The 14,852-nt window shown below is 44.6% G+C and overlaps 1 long non-coding RNA gene across 3 annotated transcripts; it reads left to right on the top strand.

Moving 5' to 3' along the window:
- Positions 1–6,261: 6,261 nt before the first annotated feature.
- On the top strand, positions 6,262–10,581 carry LOC123119605 (uncharacterized). 3 transcript variants are annotated; one of them, XR_006458763.1, is made up of 6 exons: positions 6,262–6,696; positions 7,154–7,317; positions 7,664–8,037; positions 8,125–8,199; positions 8,607–8,737; positions 10,321–10,581. It is a non-coding gene; the product is annotated as an uncharacterized lncRNA (long non-coding RNA). The 3 variants fall into 3 exon arrangements; XR_006458762.1 differs by having other exon boundaries at positions 7,664–8,199; XR_006458764.1 differs by having other exon boundaries at positions 7,042–7,317; positions 7,664–8,199.
- Positions 10,582–14,852: the final 4,271 nt, after the last annotated feature.

Raw genomic sequence — 14,852 nt, 5'->3', positions numbered from 1 at the left:
GCTAAGTGTTAGTAACTCGAAATAAAAGCTGCGGAATAAACGGAGACTAGCTAAAGGTGAGATGACGATATGTGTTGGAAGTGTTTCCAAGGTTGATGTGATCAAGCGTCGCATGCTCCCTCTACCATCGAGATTGGTGTTTGCGTTGGGCATAAACATGATTGGATTATGTTTATCGGAATACGGTTATTCATTTAAGGAGAATAATGGTTACTCTGTTTATTTGAATAATACCTTCAATGGTCCTGCACATAAAATGAATCTCGATCGTAGTGATACACATGTTCATGCCAAAAGATATAAAATAGTAATGATAGTACCACATACTTGTGGCACTGCCATTTGAGTCATATTGGTATAGAACGCATGAAGAAGCTCCATGTAGATGGATCTTTGGACTCACTCATTTTTGAAAAGATTGAGACATGCGAACCATGTCTATTGGTATATATGCATGAAGAAACTCCATGCAGATGGATCGTTTGGACTCACTTGATTTTGAATCACTTGAGACATGCAAATCATACCACATGGGCAAGATGACTGAAAGGCCTCGTTTTTCAGTAAGATGGAACAAGAGAGCAACTTATTGGAAGTAATACATTTTGATGTATGCAGTCCAATGAGTGCTGAGGCATGCAGTGGATATCGTTATGTTCTTACTTCACAGATGATTTGAGTAGATGCTGAGTGTATTTACTTGATGAAACACAAGTCTGAATTATTGAAAGGTTCAAGTAATTTCAGAGTGAAGTTGAAGATCGTCATGACAAGAGGATAAAATGTCTGTGATATGATCATAGAGATGAGTATCTGAGTTACGAGTTTGGCACACAATTAAGACATTGTGGAAAGTGTTTCACAATTAATACCGCCTGGAACACCATAGTGTGATGGTGTGTCCGAACATCATAACTACACCCTATTGGATATGGTGCATACCATGATGTCTCTTATCGAATTACAACTATCGTTTATGGGTTAAGCATTAGAGACAACCGCATTCACTTTAAATAGGGCACCACGCAATTCCGTTGAGACGACACCGTTTAGAGAAACCTAAGTTGTCGTTTCTTAAAAGTTTGGGGCTGCGATGCTTATGTGAAAAAGTTTCAGGCTGATAAGCTCGAACCCAAAGCGGATAAATGCGTCTTCATAGAATACCCAAAAACAGTTGGGTATACCTCCTATTTCAGATCTGGAAGCAAAGGTAATTGCTTCTAGAAACAGTTCCTTTCTCGAGGAAAAGTTTCTCTCGAAAGAATTGAGTGGGAGGATGGTGGAGACTTGATAAGGTTATTGAACCGACACTTCAACTGGTGTGTAGCAGGGCACAGGAAGTTGTTCCTGTGGCACCTACACCAATTGAAGTGGAAGCTTATGATAGTGATCATGAAACTTCGGATCAAGTCACTACCAAACCTCGTAGGTCGACAAGGATATGTACTACTCCTGAGTGGTACCGTAATCCTGTCTTGGAAGTCATGTTGCTAGACAACAATGAACCTAAGAGCTATGGAGAAGCGATGGTGGGCCCATATTCCGACAAATGGTTAGAAGCCATGAAATCCGAGATAGGATCCATGTATCAGAACAAAGCATGGACTTTGGTGAACTTACCCGATGATCGGCAAGCCATTCAGATAAATGGATCTTTAAGAAGAAGACGGACGTGGACGGTAATGTTACTGTCTATGAAGCTCGACTTGTGGCAAAGAGTATTTTCACAAGTTCAAGGAGTTGACTACGATGAGATTTTCTCATCCGTAGCGATGCTTAAGTCCGTCGGAATCATGTTAGCATTAGCTGCATTTATGAAATCTGGCAGATGGATGTCAAAACAAGTTTCCTTACCAGTTTTCATAAGGAAAGGTTGTATGTGATACAATCAGAAAGGTTTTGTCGATCCTAAGGATGCTAAAAGGTATGCTAGCTCCAGCGAACCTTCCATGGACTAAAGCAAGCATCTCGGAGTCAGAATATACGCTTTGATGGAGTGATCAAAGTTTTTGGGTTTATACAAAGTTTGTTAGAAACTTGTATTTACAATAAAGTGAGTGGGAGCGCTACAACATTTCTGATAAGTATATGTGAATGACATATTGTTGATCCGAAATGATGTAAAATTTCTGGAAAGCATAAAGGGTTGTTTGAAAGGAGTTTTTCAAAGGAAGACCTGGATAAAGCTGCTTACATATTGGGCATCAAGATCTATAGAGATAGATCAAGACGCCTGATGATACTTTCAAAGAACGCACACCTTGACATGATTTTGAAAGAGTTCAAAATAGATCAGCAAAGAAGGAGTTCTTGGCTGTGTTACAAGGTGTGAGTATTGAGTAAGACTCAAGACCTGACCACAGCAGAAGAGAGAGAAAGGACGAAGGTCGCCCCCTATGCTTTAGACGTAGGCTCTACAGTATGCTATGCTGTGTACCGCACATGAAGTGTGCCTTGCCATGAGTTGGTCAAGGGGTACAATAGTGATCCGGGAATGGATCACATGACAGCGGTCGAACTTATCCTTAGTATCTAGTGGACTAAGGAATTTTCTCGATTATGGAGGTGAAAAGGAGTTCGTCGTAAAGGGTTACGTCGATGCGAACTTTGACACTAATCCGGATGACTCTGAGTAGTAAACCGGATTCGTATAGTAGAGCAGTTATTTGAAATGGCTCCAAGTAGCGCGTGGTAGCATCCACAAGATGACATAGATATTCGTAAAGCACACACGGATCTGAAAGGTTCAGACCCGTTAACTAATAACCTCTCTCACAAGCATAACATGATCAAACCAGAACTCATTGAGTGTTAATCACATAGTGATGTGAACTAGATTGTTGACTCTAGTAAACTCTTTGGATGTTGGTCACATGGTGATGTGACCTGTGAGTGTTAATCACATGGTGATGTGAACTAGATTATTGACTCTAGTGCAAGTGGGAGACTGTTGGAAATATGCCCTAGAGGCAATAATAAATTGGTTATTATTATATTTCCTTGTTCATGATAATCGTTTATTATCCATGCTAGAATTGTATTGATAGGAAACTCAGATACATGTGTGGATACATAGACAACACCATGTCCCTAGTAAGCCTCTAGTTGACTAGCTCGTTGATCAATAGATGGTTACGGTTTCCTGACCATGGACATTGGATGTCGTTGATAACGGGATCACATCATTAGGAGAATGATGTGATGGACAAGACCCAATCCTAAGCCTAGCACAAGATCGTGTAGTTCGTTTGCTAAGAGCTTTTCTAATGTCAAGTACCATTTCCTCAGACCATGAGATTGTGCAACTCCCGGATACCGTAGGAATGCTTTGGGTGTACCAAACGTCACAACGTAACTGGGTGGCTATAAAGGTGCACTACAGGTATCTCCGAAAGTGTCTGTTGGGTTGGCACGAATCGAGACTGGGATTTGTCACTCCGTGTAAACGGAGAGGTATCTCTGGGCCCACTCGGTAGGACATCATCATAATGTGCACAATGTGACCAAGGAGTTGATCACGGGATGATGTGTTACAGAACGAGTAAAGAGACTTGCCGGTAACGAGATTGAACAAGGTATCGGGATACCGACGATCGAATCTCGGGCAAGTAACATACCGATTGACAAAGGGAATTGTATACGGGATTGATTGAATCCCCGACATCGTGGTTCATCCGATGAGATCATCGTGGAACATGTGGGAGCCAACATGGGTATCCAGATCCCGCTGTTGGTTATTGACCGGAGAACGTCTCGGTCATGTCTGCATGGTTCCCGAACCCGTAGGGTATACACACTTAAGGTTCGATGACGCCAGGGTTATAGGTTAAGGTCGGTCCGGGCCGCTTCATCCCACGATGCCGCCGAATCAAGATAAGACTAGTAACGGCAAGTAAATTGACAAAATTGACGCCCACAACTACTTTGTGTTCTACTCGTGCATAGAAACTACGCATAGACCTAGCTCATGATGCCACTGTAGGGGAACGTAGCAGAAATTCAAAATTTTCTACGCATCACCAAGATCAATCTATGGAGTAATCTAGCAACGATGGGAAGGGGAGTGCATCTACATACCATTGTAGATCGCTAAGCGGAAGCGTTGCAAGAACGCGGATGAAGGAGTCGTACTCGTAGCGATTCAGATCGCGGTTGATTCCGATCTAAGCGCCGAACCACGGCGCCTCCGCGTTCAACACACGTGCAGCCCGGTGACGTCTCCCACGCCTTGATCCAGCAAGGAGAGAGGGAGGGGTTGGGGAAGACTCCGGCCAGCAGCAGCACAACGGCGTGGTGGTGGTGGAGGAGCGTGGCACTCTAGCAGGGCTTCGCCAAGCACCGCAAGAGACGAGGAGGGAGAGGGGTAGGGCTGCGCCATAAAGAGAGAGATGTTCTCGTGTCTTTGGCAGCCCCAAAACCCCCACTATATATAGGGGAGGGGGAGGGGCTGCGCCCCCCATCTAGGGTTCCCCCCAAGGGGTGCGGCCAGCCCTAGATGCATCTGGGGGGCGGCCAGAGGGGGAGAGAGGGGGGCGCACCCTAGGTGGGCCTTAGGCCCATCTGAGCCTAGGGTTTCCCCCTTCCCCCCTTCCCTGCGCCTTGGGCCTCTTGTGGGGGGGCGCACCAGCCCACCTGGGGCTGGTCCCCTCCCACACTTGGCCCACGCAGCCCTCTGGGGCCGGTGGCCCCACCTGGTGGACCCCCGGGACCCTCCCGGTGGTCCCGATACGTTACCGATAGCACCCGAAACTTTTCCGGTGACCAAAACAGGACTTCCCATATATAAATATTTACCTCCGGACCATTCCGGAACTCCTCATGACGTCCGGGATCTCATCCGGGACTCCGAACAACATTCAGTAACCATGTATATCTATTCCCTATAACCTTGGCGTCATCGAACCTTAAGTGTGTATACCCTACGGGTTCGGGAACCATGCAGACATGACCGAGACGTTCTCCGGTCAATAACCAACAGCGGGATCTGGATACCCATGTTGGCTCCCACATGTTCCACGATGATCTCATCGGATGAACCACGATGTCGGGGATTCAATCAATCCCGTATACAATTCCCTTTGTCAATCGGTATGTTACTTGCCCGAGATTCGATCGTCGGTATCCCGATACCTTGTTCAATCTCGTTACCGGCAAGTCTCTTTACTCGTTCCGTAACACATCATCCCGTGATCAACTCCTTGGTCACATTGTGCACATTATGATGATGTCCTACCGAGTGGGCCCAGAGATACCTCTCCGTTTACATGGAGTGACAAATCCCAGTCTCGATTCGTGCCAACCCAACAGACACTTTCGGAGATACCTGTAGTGCACCTTTATAGCCACCCAGTTACGTTGTGACGTTTGGTACACCCAAAGCATTCCTACGGTATCCGGGAGTTGCACAATCTCATTGTCTAAGAAAATGATACTTGACATTAGAAAAGCTCTTAGCAAACGAACTACACGATCTTGTGCTAGGTTTAGGAAATGATGTGATCCCGTTATCAACGACATCCAATGTCCATGGTCAGGAAACCGTAATCATCTATTGATCAACAAGCTAGTCAACTAGAGGCTTACTAGGGACATGGTGTTGTCTATGTATCCACACATGTATCTGAGTTTCCTATCAATACAATTTTAGCATGGATAATAAACGATGATCATGAACAAGGAAATATAATAATAACCAATTTATTATTGCCTATAGGGCATATTTCTAACATGCGTGATGTTACTACCTATATATGTTACTCCCACTGTGGGTAAAATATGCCATGTCATCAACCAACACCTTAACATACAACAACTTCAACGGATTGTATCTAGTTTTCCCAATAGGACGTGGGATAATAAATAAGGTGCTCTCTCATTCTACATTGGAGCTTATGCAAGGGGTGTTGGTTCATGTACATACAACCTTGCTATCTTCCCTCATTTATTGTATGACACATCATCAAAAATCCTATGTGGCAAAATCTAGCAACAACTATCTTACAATCATTGGAGATGCCCTAACATATATAGGTAGTAACATCACACATATCTATACCTACTAATAAACCAGTGATTGCTCCTTCAAAAAAAATAAAAATAAACCAGCGAGTGCTTGCGGTTGTACGTCATCGTCGTTTTTGCAGAAAAGTCCCTCTATTTTTAATAATTCAACCCGCCATCCTTTCTTAAGTGAGAAAAACGTTTCGTTTAGAAATTTATAAATAAAACCCTGTGGTTTTAGGGATTCAACACGCGGTCCCAGGTGAGTGAATAAAAAGCGGTTTCTAGGCTGGTGCGGCGGTGCTCCCGATCCCGATCGGGAGCAGGACGACGGCGGCAGAGATCCGGGAGGCGGGGAACGGCGCGGAAGTGGCGGAGGTCGGGATCCATCCCGGCGGTTCGTAGTGGAGGCCGGCCGCGGCGGCGCTCCCGATCCCCGATCCGATCGGTAGCAGGACAACGGCGGCAGAGTTCTGGGAGGCGGGGAACGGTGGGGAAGTGGCGGAGGTCGGGATCCATCCCGACGGTTCATAGTGGAGGCCGGCGGCGGCGGTGCTCCATGGCTGTGGCGACTCGGTCTTCTGGGAAGAAGATACAAGGGAGGGAGACGAGGTGAGATGGAGAGAAGAGAAGGGAGAATAGGGACTGCGCGGCTACCTGCTGCTGGTCCGACCGCGGCTCCGGTCATCGGATCAGGTTTGTGTCCAGATTCCTCTGCTCCCCGCAAAAAAGTATGCCATGTCGTTGCTAATTGCTAGAGATGCCCTTCACAAGTTCAGCCCGTGGTCAACAGCAACCTCCAGGTCGCGTGAGAATTCAGTGGCATGGGCATGCTCTCGCCTGATTAATTTTGTATAGAAGATTTTTCATGAGTGCTTGAGTACATGTTCAATATACATAACAACTTCTCTGGTGACTTACTCAACTAATGGTTAGATACAATTTTAGAAGCAGTGAATAGACGCATGATACGTTTTTTTATCTGCTTCTGAATGTTCATAATGTGTAAAATGATTCAACTTTTGTATGATTTTGCTTCAGAAGTTGAATTTGCAAAATCTTGAGAACATTGACTATATGCTCCAACACTGCACGCCAACTCTTGATGGATTTCCAATGTGTTGCTGGCCTCCCAATTTTTTCCGTCGTGCAGCCGCTCCCTGTCTCCCTGTGTCGTCCCAAGATGGTCCGGCTGGGCGCTGTCCTGACGGCCGAGCGTGTGCTATCCACGGAACACAGCTCCTCCACCCAGGCCCTCCTCCGCAACGCCGGCGAGGACACTACTTCGTCCGAACCGATTATCACAACCACGCACAGGTACACAGACATGAGCTCCCCTGCCACCCCTGCATTGATTTAAGGCGAAATCCAATTGGGAGGTATTGATAGGCACCAATGTATTCTTGGTTGAGTTCCCATGTCTTGAATTACGTTGATCCTTTTGGTAAGATCAAACTGAACATCACTTGCCCAAACAAGCTGAACGTCATGCTACATTATTGTAAATCATTTACCAGGACTTTGTGTTCTTTGTACAAAACAGCCAAGACCTCGATCACATATTCGTAGAGCACAAGCGAAGACATCTTTCGTTGAATCCACATATATGTTCAGTTTTTTAATTGATTTTGAAATTTCAGAAGCTCTATGGCACATGTAACAGGTCTTGGACATGATGGCCGGACGCGATGAGGAGGACATACTGGATCCCCATGGATGCCAAGGATTCGAGGACATTGGCAGATGTAGAGGAGGCAATGATGACGGAGATGATTGCGGCACACAATTTAAATAAACCAGAATATCCTGAAAATTATATTTGGTGTATAGAATTCAGTTTTAGTCTTTGAGTACATTTTCATCATTCACTAACTCCAGTAGTGAGTAAAAATATATAAAACTACGTGACTTGTAAATTTTTGTGTCTGTCGTGTGTCCCAACGATTCCATCGGCATCGGCCCTCCCCTACCCTGGTGCGGACTGCAGTATTAGCGGTCTCCTTGGAGTCCTGAAGCAGCTCAAGGGCATCGTCCTTGGTGCGCCTCCTCAAGGCTTGATGCTTTCTACAGGAAAAAAAATGGTTCTTTTCTTTGAGATGAGGAAAATTACTTCCCTTTCTACAGGAAAAGATGGTTATGTTAGATAAATGTCTTCCCAAGTTAAAGGCACATGGCTCTGAAGTACTAATATTCTCTGAGGTACTGATTCTCTCTGTTACTCATGCACCTAGCTTGGTTGCTTCACAAAGCATCATGACTATGATAAAAATATGATAGCAATCATGAGTTACAGAAATTCTTCTTGTGAGGTGATTTTGTGCCCATGCTCACATTCTATCTTGAGTTTTGTGACCCATATTATACAATATCTTCTTTGCGTATTCATGATTGTGTGGAGCTTGCAAGCCTAATTCATGCTGGCTTCTTAGCTTTTCATTTTTTATATTTGCCACAAGCCTGCTTTTCTATGTTATGCATGATCTTCTTGCCCATCTCATACTTTCAGCTCTCCCTTCTCATTATATAGTGAAAATATAATCTTAAATCATGACCCAAAAAAAATGTGCAGGTTCTACATGTTTACTTGCATGCTATTTTTTTTACAGGGGCACCATAACATGTGAAAATTTTGAAGAGCGTTGTGAAGATTTGTGGGAGCAGCTCCGACTCCAATTAAAGAAGTTCCACGCAGCGGGCATGAAGATTGGTCACATCTATATGTATAGTTGTGCTGCAGGTGATTATACTCTTCATTGAAGACTTATACTTTGAGGGGCTGTAATAGTAATGCAGGAATGTTGCATTGTTCCTATCTACCATCGACCATCATTACTTACTTTTTTATGTTCTTCTTGCTATTGGCTGGTAGCTTTTAGTAGCAATTTGGATAATTTTGTGCATAATATTCTGTCTGGTTTTGGGGCAAGAAAGGTCGGGGATTCTGTTGTGGGTGGATCATGGCTTCCAGAACAATGCACACTATACAGTAGCCTGAGCAAGTTATGGGCGGTGCCTTCATATGGTTGTTAAATTGTTGCTCTTTTTCCATATGGATTAATGCGAAGCACCTCAAATTACTCTTTTGAGGAATATATGTCTCTTTTTGTTCGATTTGAGTTCTTGGTCTTCCAGTTCAGAACATTTAGGACGTGATTTTGGAGAAACTTCGAGAGCAGGAATAAGTCATCGTCGTATTCAACGTTGTAATTAAAATGATTTAGAGTAGGAACCAGAGCTGAGATTGTTACTTTTTATGTAATAGAATGGGTTCTATAAGAAATGATTTTTTTCACAAAGGTGGGGATTCAACTCTCTAGCTAGAAAATTGCTAGAGCGTACTTGAATTGTTGAAAGCGTGGATCATGTCCTATAGTAGCTATCTTTGATTTACAACCAGAGTTCACTTATAATTATAGGATGAAACTTTATATTATTTTGCCATCTTATTTCGTTTGTAAATGTAGCTACAACAAGTAGCAGTTTGAATTGATGCAAGCAAGTAAGCAATGCTTTGATTGGAAAATTTGTGTGTTGGCATAGGCTGAAGCAAGCACCTCTTCATTCTGAATCAGTAGTTGGTGCAGCTAGCTGTAGCAAGCCCCAGCTTAACTTAATGCTAGCAATTACTTGCGGCCTTGATCTGCTCTTGGCAATTGGGTAAACAAGCGCTTCTTTGATCTGTATGCCTGAATCTTTAGTTTGTGCAGCTAGCTGCTAGCAAGTAATTAAAGCCTTGATCTGCTCTTGCCGACAAAATAATCTTGGAAGAAACATCCAGATCACTCCACTATGGGCCCATCCAGTATCTTATGCATCATATAGTTGGCTTTTCAAGATTATCTGTCACTCCACTATTTACTGTATTGTTGTAACTACTCCATGTTCCATTGAACTCCATGCTGATTGCATCTTTGCAAAATCTGGAATATTGTATGAACAAGGTAATTGTTGGAGTTTTAACTTCAATTTTTGTTGTTGTTACACAAAATGTTGCCTCCACTGACTTTTTGCCGAAAGACAATTAGCCATCGCCTAGACCTACTTTGCTGCAGGTTCTTTTTTTCTTTGTGCGAATTATGATTGAGCTATGTTTGTTTTACAGTGATTTACAGCCAGGGTTTACAGAAGATTAAACTAGCAATTAAAATTGATTTGAGAAAGTATTTAACGCAATTGGTCTCTTGGCATAGGCTCAAGTATAAAACTAATATGTAAAATCTCCATATATTTGTGCAAATTGATTTTGTAAGCTACTCTGAAAAATTTATTCTTTTTTCAAGATTGATGTACTTGGTGCTAACTTCCATTTTCTCTCAACAGGACATGTGCTATTCTGAAAATGGAGCTTCTCTATTGGATGGCAGCTCATGATGGTAGTTTCAGATATGAAGCTAAGGAAAGCGCGCCTCATAATTCATTAGATGTAACCCAGTAGGGCCAATTAGATATTGTTGGTTGTAAACGACATGAGTTTTTAGCTTTCATAAAATCTAGATATGTACTCTTTAACAATAAGCTGTGGAGGAGAGTGGTCTTAAATGTGCTGGTTGAATTTACCAACGTTGGTTCATTTTGGTTTTACTGTCCACATTGCATAGCAAGTTTATATATTTGATACAAGTCAAGACATATTTTACAAGAATGATTATAGATCCACCTATGCTGGTGCTAGATCTATCGCTCATGTAAATTATATAAAATAATATGTCAATTCTGCACTTAGAACACTTCATCTCACCTGTTTAGCTGAAGTGCTGCACTGCTCATCTCGCCTCTCTAACTGAAGTGATGCACTGCTGCTCTATGTTGGTGTGTGGTAGCAGCGAGTATACTTGATCTACCTTCGGCTAGGCAAAAATATGACGATGTAATTTTGATCTAGATCTTGACTCTCCAATGTCAGGACAATTACGCCAGTAGCCTGCTGCTTTTACTCATGCGTAGCATCATGCGTAATTTCATATTTAAAAAATCAGTAAATCTGCAAATCAAATATAAGAACACAAAAACATCATGCAATTTCCCAACCAGATAATGTACGTCTCCAAAAAAATGATTCTATTCTTCAAAAAAATATCCAAAAATATTCTCCAAATTACATGGCCCAAAATGCGACAGTCAGTGTAACTTTATTTCTGATGTTTGCCAAAATTGGGTACAAGAAGTGTTGTGTAAAGGTATGCTTGCATATTTTTAATTTTTTCGCCCGTTGCAACGCACGGGCATTTGTACTAGTCTAGGTTAAATAGATGATGTGGCAAGCAATAAATGAAGAAATGGAGGAAAGTGGTAACATAGCTAGTTACTAATAGTATGAGTAACATCACACACATATCAAGGAAAAATGAGTCTATAGCCTAATAAATGAAGTGTTGCATGTTACCACACATATGTTACTCCCCACAATAGAGGTAGTAACATAGACTAGTAACATGTGCATGTTACTAGTCTATGTTACTACCCATTGTGGCCAGTCTAACTAGCTATGTTACCACTTTCCTCTCTTTCTTCATTTATTGCTTGCCACATCATCTATTTTATCTAGATACGTGTGATGTTACTACCTATGTTACTCCCACTGTGGGTAGTCTAAGCAGGCTATAAGGAATAGAATAATATATATGTGCTTATTAGTTGGAGGAAAGAGAAGAGAAACGGGCTCTTGGTTAGTAGAGCCAGCTGCAACACGAGACCCAAGACACTTTGTGAGGATGTAAGGTGGGCCAACTATTGATAAACTATTACGTATATAAAATTTATTATTGTACATGCCCGCTAAGATGTTGGCTGTATATGACATGACAACTTCTTATAGCCGACCCTTGGCTGTATTATTAACCATGCTCTTAGTGAGGTAGCTAGTATATCATAGACGACTAGCTAGTATCATATCACTAGCCATAGTGGGAGTAACTTCAGCAGTAACATCGACACCATCATATTTTAGTTTATCAATGAATGCTACAACTTTGTGTCGATGCAGTGGGTATATATCATAAATGCTATACTACTTTGTGTCATGCATGGCCATAAATATAGTCGTCTATGATATGTACCCCCTTCGTAAACTAATATAAGAGCGTTTAGGTCACTATTTTAGTAATTAAACGCTCTTTTATATATATATATATATATATATATTAGTTTACAGAGGGAGTACTACTCTATGATACTATATATGCACTATGAAGGTACGTACGTACTCTATGATAATGTATATTAGTTTACAGAGGGAGCTAGTATATGACACTCTCCACCATACTCGTGATTTCTTATTGTCGGATTTCGGGTTCCGGCAAAACCCTTGACGTTCGAACACTGGGGTGCGCATGAAGATCTCTCCCCCTCTCTAGCTCGCACACTCTACGATCTCACGGCCTAGCTCGACGAACCCAAAGAACATGAGACACAAGATTTATACTGGTTCGGGCCACCGTTGTGGTGTAATGCCCTACTCCAGTGTGGTGTGGTGGATTGCCTCATGGGCTGAGGATGAACAGTTACAACGGAAGAACAGCCTCGCGAGGAGAGGTGTTCTTGTGCTTAGTGAACTTGAGTGGTTCGGATGATATGGATCCGGTCTGGGTCCGAATCAGATGCCTCCCTATGGTGGTGGCTAGTCCTATTTATAGAGGCCCTGGTCCTCTTCCCAAATATTGAGCGAGAAGGGATCCCACAACGGCCAAATTCGAAGGGAGACAACTAGTACAAGCTATCCTGACAAAAGTAGTCTTCGCCTGCCAAAGGCTCTGGTGGTGACGCCATCTTGGGCTCCACGGTAACCTCCGTCCTGCTGTCCTGCTGGTCTTGGTCTTGTTGCACCAATGTGGAAACCTTTGCCTGATGCCTCGGGACTCCTCATCTACGCTTGCCCCTTTAGCACCAAAGAGGAAACAAGGACACTGCGCGCTGGCGCCCGCCTGGTTCCAGTCGTCATGGCTTGCGCCTCAGAAACCTCATGAGGCGCCCCTTGCCTTGATCTCTCCGCCCTTCGCGAGCCAGCCTGGTGAGGCCGCCCTGAGGAGTTCTTGCGTCGTCCGCCTCACGAGGCTTGGCCCCTCGCGAGGGTCTTGAATGTTTGCTGGTGAAGATGGGCCGTACAGGGCCGCTGGTGGAGCCACGCTGCGGGCCGCAGGCAGGCAAGTCTGAGGACCCCCGTTCCCAGAACACCGACAGTAGCCCCCAGGCCCAACGCGCGCTCGGGCTTGGCTTCTAAGTGAAGCCAAACAGCAAGCACGGAGCGCCGCGAGCCCCATCAGCCTGCGGCCACGGTTGGCGCGCGTCATCTCCGCTTCCCCATGCCGCCTCGGCAACTACCCGACTTGATGGGTCCTTGCTGCATGCAGAAAAAGATCATTATTACCTTAGATCGTGGAGGCCGGCGGTTGGCCTCCCCTTGGCTATAAATGGGAAGTGGGGGTGGAGCCCCCGTCACCCGTCTCTTCCTTGCGTCTCCTGCTTCTTCCTCTTCCTTGCTCCACTGCCAGCAGCGACACCCATGGCGCCTACAAAGAGGCTCTCGGTTGCAGAGAAGGGGAAGGCTCGCCAGGAGGGGCCTGGCTCACCGCCGCCCAAGAGGGGGCGCGACCGTCCCCACAAGCACATTGCGACCCCCGCCGCGGCGGCACCTCTTCTCGTGGCGGCAGCCGCCCAGTGTTGGAAATATGCCCTAGAGGCAATAATAAATAGGTTATTATTATATTTCCTTGTTCATGATAATCGTTTATTATCCATGCTGGAATTGTATTGATAGGAAACTCAGATACATGTGTGGATACATAGACAACACCATGTCCCTAGTAAGCCTCTAGTTGACTAGCTCGTAGATCAATAGATGGTTACGGTTTCCTGACCATGGACATTGGATGTCGTTGATAACGGGATCACATCATTAGGAGAATGATGTGATGGACAAGACCCAATCCTAAGCCTAGCACAAGATCGTGTAGTTCGTTTGCTCAGAGCTTTTCTAATGTCAAGTATCACTTCCTTAGACCATGAGATTGTACAACTCCCGGATACCGTAGGAATGCTTTGGGTGTACCAAACGTCACAACGTAACTGGGTGACTATAAAGGTGCACTACAGGTATCTCCGAAAGTGTCTGTTGGGTTGGCACGAATCGAGACTGGGATTTGTCACTCCGTGTAAACGGAGAGGTATCTCTGGGCCCACTCGGTAGGACATCATCATAATGTGCACAGTGTGACCAAGGAGTTGATCACGGGATGATGTGAGTTACGGAACGAGTAAAGAGACTTGCTGGTAACGAGATTGAACAAGGTATCGGGATACCGACGATCGAATCTTGGGCAAGTAACATACCGATTGACAAAGGGAATTGGGTACGGGATTGATTGAATCCTCGACATCGTGATTCATCCGATGAGATCATCGAGGAGCATGTGGGAGCCAACATGGGTATCCAGATCCCGCTGTTGGTTATTGACCGGAGAGTCGTCTCGGTCATGTCTACCTGTCTCCCGAACCCGTAGGGTCTACACACTTAAGGTTCGGTGACGCTAGGGTTATAGAGATGTTAGTATGCGGTAACCCGAAAGTTGTTCGGAGTCCCGGATGAGATCCCGGACGTCACGAGGAGTTCCGGAATGGTCCAGAGGTAAAGATTTATATATGGGAAGTCTTATTTTGGTCGCCGGAAAAGTTTCGCACTTTATCGGTATTGTACCGGGAGTGCCGAAAGGGGTCCGGGAGTCCACCAGCCCCGGGGGGGGGGGCACATGGGCTGTAGGGGGTGCGCCTTGGCCTATATGGGCCAAGGGCACCAGCCCCAAGAGGCCCATGCGCCAAGAGATAAGGAAAAGGGAGAGTCCTAAAGGGGGAAGGCACCT

Source organism: Triticum aestivum, chromosome 5D, assembly GCF_018294505.1.
Source record: "Triticum aestivum cultivar Chinese Spring chromosome 5D, IWGSC CS RefSeq v2.1, whole genome shotgun sequence".
NCBI lineage: Eukaryota > Viridiplantae > Streptophyta > Magnoliopsida > Poales > Poaceae > Triticum > Triticum aestivum.
Note: the sequence above shows the minus strand (reverse complement) of the source record. Positions and strands in the feature narration are given on the sequence as shown.